Raw genomic sequence first — 6,001 nt, forward strand, 5'->3', positions numbered from 1 at the left:
CCTTTCATCTCCTGGAGAAGTGTCTGCAGGCTCCACGACCGGTGCAATTTCGCCTGCGGGTGGAGGCAGGGCTGGATCCTGCCCTCCCGGTGCTGAGCGTCAGCACGGCCTACGGAAGCAGCACGTGGCGTGACGGGAGCAGCGATACCCGTTTGTAAAGGTCACCCGGCGGGGCCCGTCCCCGCGCGACGCCGGCTCTGCGCTTGGGTTTCCTCCAGCTGCTGCGGCGATGATGTCCCGGGAGGTTCCTCCTTTCGCCTCCCTGTCCCAGGCATCGGCCACGCGTGCCGGCTCTGGGGCAAAACTCGCGGTTAAGGAGAGGGCTGTGATGGGAAGACTCTTAAAAGCCCAGGACGAGAGTCTTAAAAGCCCGGGATGAGGTTTATTCCCAACACAAGCACTGACAGTTTGTGCTTTGCATCGTGTCTTCATGGCATTGCAGGGTCAGGAGCTGCAGCCCTCCTCTATTGGTCTGCATTTGAGCAATGGGAAAATACTTATACATATATATATATATATATATATATATATAAATAAATACACAAATATAGCACCAAGCAGCCTCATCAGCTAGCCGGGGTGGGGAGGACGCAACCTGCCGCTGTTGCAGAGCGGTGCCGCGCAGGGTCGGGGACCCTCGGCTCCGGCATCCCGGCCACCGGGACTCAGCCCAGCGGAACCGGCTGGCTGGGAATCGAGGGCCGCGGGCTGAGGCTGGATGTCCAGCGCGGCCGCCCGCAACCTCGCGGCAGCTTTCCGAGCAGGGTAGGTGTTGCTTGTGGAGACGATGTGGGGAATGCCCAAATCCTCTCTCCCTTTGCAGTGACACTTCCCTGGGAAAGGGGGGCTTGCTGGGAGCGGACTCCGTATCATTTCTGGAAAGCAGTGTTTTGAGCAAACTATTTATAAACTGAGTTTTCTTTCTTTTTTTTTTTTAACTGCTGAAATCGAGCCATAGTTTTAGACAAACAGAAGGAAATAAGATGAGGGCAAATGAAGTCAGGCAAAAATAAATCCATGGGCAGCCTAAACGGGCAAAGTGACTGGTGATGCTGGGAAGGGTCCAGTTCTGGAGGCATCTACGCCGGGGTCCATTAAAGGGCCCTGTCAGAAGGCTTTGAGTGGCCCGGGGGGTTGGAGATGTTTCCTCCTGCTGGTTCATACGAGGGTAAATCCTCGAGAGTATTTGCAGCCCGGCTTTCGGAGGAGCGCGGCCCGCGCCTGACCGTGCAGCCCTTTTGAGGCGCTGCAAGCGTGGTCCCCAAAACCGCTCGCCTGTTGTGGAAAACGCCGGCTGCCAAAGCCGAGCCGGGGGAGGCGATCCCGGCCGAGGCTTCCCGGCGCTTCTCCCTCCCGCCCTTCCCGGTTCCCCCCAGCACCCCTCAGCCCTTCATCTGGTTCTGCCGCCGGCACCAGCGGCTTTGGGAAAGAGGTCCATAAATCACCCGCAGAGCCGGGAAATAAAACTCATTACCGTGATGAATGGGGCTTTATTTCTCTTTTAAGAAGAGGGATCACGAAAGACAGCGGCAGGAGAGAGCAGGGAAGGGGCGGTGTCACATTTTCAATCTTTGACAAGTTAAGGGCGATAAAGCTAATTGCATGAGAGCCGTTTTAAAGAGAAAGGGGGGGAAAAACGAGCGTTCGCTGCGTATGCCTTGCAGGGGCCGGAGGGTGCCCGGGCGTCCGGGCACGATGCAGGCTGCAGTTAAGCAGCGCACCTCGGGCTCCCGCGGGGCTTGTGCCGAGGGGAAGCGACGTGCCAGATGACTTCAGGGTTTGGCCTGGGGCTCGGGGATGGGAGTTTGTATTAATTAAGCGGCAATGATCCAAGTCACAGGGCATTTCCTGGGGATTAATGACTGGCTGGGAGGAGTTAATGACTTGAGATGCATCCAGAGATCCCATTTACCCCAGCTGGTGCTGACTCCCGGCACACACCCTGCGCCAAGGTCAGCACCACCATTTTAAGGCCTTTTTTTTTTTTAATTAATAAGAACAATAAAGGGTTGGAAAGGGATTTTTCTTCCTGCCATAGTGATGCAGAGCGATTGCTGCATGCAGGGCCCTCGGCAGAGGGCAAATGCCCCCCGCGCTAAGCCAAATCTAATTTAATCCCTTTGGCTGGTGGCACAAATCATCCCGGCAGATGCCGGGGAGAAGCAGCGGTGATGGCAGCGTTCCCACCACCTGCAACCCGCCCAGCTCCCAGGTGCCGCTGAGCGGGAGCAGGGCTCAAAAGGGCTGTGTGCCAGGACAGGGGGGATTTTCTTCCTTCCTTTTTTCAGCAGAAGGGAAAAGCCCTGGCTGGGGCAGGATGCTCAGGGCAGCTGCTTTTTTGGGTTCACACTCCAGGGCCGTCCTCTCCCAGGCATTGCTCCTCTTGGGGCTCCTCAGCATCGCAGGCAGCCCCTCTCCGCCCTATCCCTCCCCACTGGCGTGGGCTCACCCCCTTCCCTGCAAAGAGCATCCCTCGCCCGCTCCCCCAGCCTTGGCGCCCCTAAAGATCACAATTGCTCGCAGTTTCAAGCAGGGCCAACACCAGCTGCTGCGGGGCTGGACCGCTCAGAAAATGCAGTTTTAAAGGCAGCAGGAGCAGGCAGGCAGGAGACAACCCAGAGCCGAGCAGGATCTGGCCACTCGGCGATTACCGCTGCGAAGTGTTTTAGGGTTGTCATGGCAATGGAAGAGCCCCGCTAATCCTTCGGGTTTCCTTTCTTCCAAGGGAAGCAACTTTGCAGCGTGCTCCGGTGGGTACCTGGCTACAGGCGCGAGCGGCACGGCTGGGTGCTTTCAGCTCCGCGCCGCGAGTCCTCCCACGCGCACGTGCTCTGGAGCCGGTGCAAAGCGAAGCTGCTGGAGCAGGGGGAGAGCTGATGGCTCCTGCTCTCCATTGCCACAAGGTAGTGGGCAATCCGGCCGCACCGGGTTGCAAAGGCACCCCCCCTCCTGCGTAATTTGTGGGTATTTATTTCCATTATCCCCCTGGCTGGTGGGAGCGATCGAACACGGCACCGGGGTTAATCGCCGGATGTTCTCCGGGGCTCTGGACAGACCGAAACGGGGATGCAGCTTTGGGGGAGCTGCCAAATGATGCTGGGGAAGGGAGCACCCTAAATCCTCCCTGCTGATATATTCCTCCCCAAAGCACCCACCGCCGGCTGCCAGTGCACCTGCTTGCCTCCCTTGCAGCCAGCAAGAGCAACCCAGATGCGGGCGTCTGCCCCCCGGGAAGGAGCAGACGGCAACACCGGAGGTACTGTGGCCAAGAGCATCCAGCCCAGCGAGCATCTCCGCCTCCTGGCCAAAGGGCCGCTCTCCAGCCCCGTAATCGTCTCTCCGGAGCCAAAAGGGAACTCGGCGTTTTGTGAGCACCCAGGGACCCTCGCTGCCCTCGGTGGGGCCGGCGCTCGTCTCCTCAACCCTGCTGCAAACGCGCCGCTGCTCCCCGGGTACGACTGGGAGCGCTCGCCGGCTCCCGAGCCGTGGATCCAAGCCTCGCTCCTATTACTGGAAAGTTTTATAGCCGCTCACTGTTTGCGATTTATCATTTTGTTTTAATTGCAGCTCCTCTGGCTGGCAGCGGCTCAGCGGGGATTTTATGCCTCTTGGCCGCTTCCCCCAGGTATGTTCCAGGGCTGCCTGATTACGAAGCACCGAGCGCATCGAGCCCTGCCAAAGCCAGCGCGGGCGGCCGGCGGGGTGCGGGCTCGGGTGGCACCCGTGTCCCCGACGGAGCCCAGCAATGCTGTAAGGAGCTCTTTCCTCAGCCCCTCTCCTCCAAGGATCCTGGCCACAACAGCCCAGATCTGCAGCAGCGGCAGCACCGGCTCTGCTCCGCCGCGCCGCTGCCTTCAGCGAGGGATGCGGGGCTGGAGGGATGCTCCGTGCCCCCGAGGTGCTCCCCTCGGACACGGGAATGCCTTTGCAAAAGCTGGAAGCAGGCGGAGGAAGGGCGAGAGGCTGGAGCTGTTGAGCGTCCTTCAGTGACGCTATTGCTTGCAACGGGAATGAAATGCAAGCGGTGGCGTATGGAGGCAAATAAGAAACACCCAAGCTGGAGAACACCCAGGCCACCGGGGCGAGAACGGCCCGGCCTCTGCGCTCGACGAGGCAGTGGGGTGATCCCGGGCCCGAGCTGGTCAGAGCACCGCGCTTCTCTTTTGTGGGAAACGATGACGTGGGAAAATGCGATTTTGGCCCAAACAGTGCTCGGGGTTTGCTCGTCAGCTGGGGAAACCAGCAGAGCTGCTGGCATCCTTCGAGTGACCTGATTTACTCCTCCTGCGGCGTACTGCTCTCCCTGCCTTTCACGGGCCTCGGGGTAGGAGAGGAGCAGGGATTTTGTGTCATCTCCTTGTAGATGGCTGAGAGACTCCTGTGCAGGCACCGCTGGGAGCAAGGAAAACCTTCCCAAACTCGTCTGGCCGGGCTGCCTGGGGAGAGCGCGGATCGGCTTCCCCGCTCCCTGTGCCGATGGGGAGCATCCCCAGAGCAGGTTTCGCTGGTGACTGCTTCAAGGGCGGCTTTTGGGCTCGGGCTGGGCAGGCTTCACCCTCCTTCCTCAGGAGAAGCAGCGACCTTTCACCATCAGTTTCGTGCCCAGCTGAGTCAAAACCACACATTTCTCGGCTTTGCCCCCAAATGAAAACTCTAACAGGCAGAGGTTTGGGGTGGGTAGGAGAGCTGCTCCGAAAGGCCACTTCATTTCTAACTGTTGTTTTCAGGTGCGTATGTTGTCCCACTATTTCAAATATCTCCGCCAGCGGGTTGTGTCGCAGAGTGCTTCCAACGGCGAGTTCTGCCACGTGGCCGGCAAGCAGAGCCCATCCGCCGGGAACAGCGGAAAACACGGGTGTGAAAACCAGGCAGCGAATTTAAGGTTGCACAAAGGTGTCACAGGCCCAAGAGCAGCATTTTCTGTCCCGGCAAGGAAAAGCTTCTCCCATTTGAAATGTCCTTCTTCCGCCCTGGGAGGATCTTGAGGACCTGATGTATCCAGGATCCGGGAGGCCGGTGTGTCCTTTGCCACCTTGGGGAGAGCGTGGCAGCCCAGGACACTGCTCACAGACCACCTACACCTCGCCTGCGTTTTCACGCTGAATAATTGAAAGCACATGCCACAGCCACAAATATTTAATAGCCTGTTCATCAGAAATTTACTCATTAATACTGGCATTTCAGATCTCTGAGACCGCTGGAGAATAGGCAGTGGGGAGGTCCAGGGTGAGGAAGAGGAGATGCTCTGGCCAACGGCAGCCGTAAAGGAGCATGAATTCGGTCGGCCCGTGGTCTCGCCGGCAGCTGGCCCACGCGGGATGCTGCAGCCGGCGAGGGCAGGAGAGGGGCGCTGAGCACGGGGGGGCAAAAGCCATTTAAGCGCAGTGGTGCCGCAGCCCGGCGCTCGCCCCTGCGCGCGCTCCGCTGCGAGGCTGGCGGTTTGCAGCGTCCCCCGGGGAGGGCGACGCGTGAACCCCTTTGAATTAACGCGATGGCCCCACGCTGGGTGCGGGCGCTGCCGCATGCAGCCCCTGCCACCACCCGCTGCAGAAAGGATCCACCAACCGGGCAGCGCGGCCGCGCGCACGCTGACCGCTTCTTCCCCTCCGCTGGCAAGCAGGCAGTCTGCACCGCTCGGAGACCTGGAGCCTCCGGAGCCACCGGGAGCGATGGGAGAAAGAGATATAAAAGGCCGTCCTACTTAGCAGGGTTTATGTAAGGAGACTGTCTCCATGGCAGGGTAGGAAAACAGACGGATATTGGAAGCGATGCGTTGCACACGTTCCTGGCAGGGGCATCCTTATTGATGGGTGGCGGAGCAGCATCCGGAGCGGCCGGCGAGGCTGCAAAGTCCCCGCTGGGCTGGAAGCGAGCCGGGCTGGAGCAGGCACCTCCGGTGGCGCCGGCCGGCTGCGGGCCTCGGTGCTGGCAGGTTCGCTCCCCTTATGGAAATGCATGTCACGAGCGGGCTGCACGGATGTGTTTATGCTTGTTGGCTGGT

This window comes from Apteryx mantelli, chromosome 25 (genome assembly GCF_036417845.1).
Source record: "Apteryx mantelli isolate bAptMan1 chromosome 25, bAptMan1.hap1, whole genome shotgun sequence".
Lineage (NCBI taxonomy): Eukaryota > Metazoa > Chordata > Aves > Apterygiformes > Apterygidae > Apteryx > Apteryx mantelli.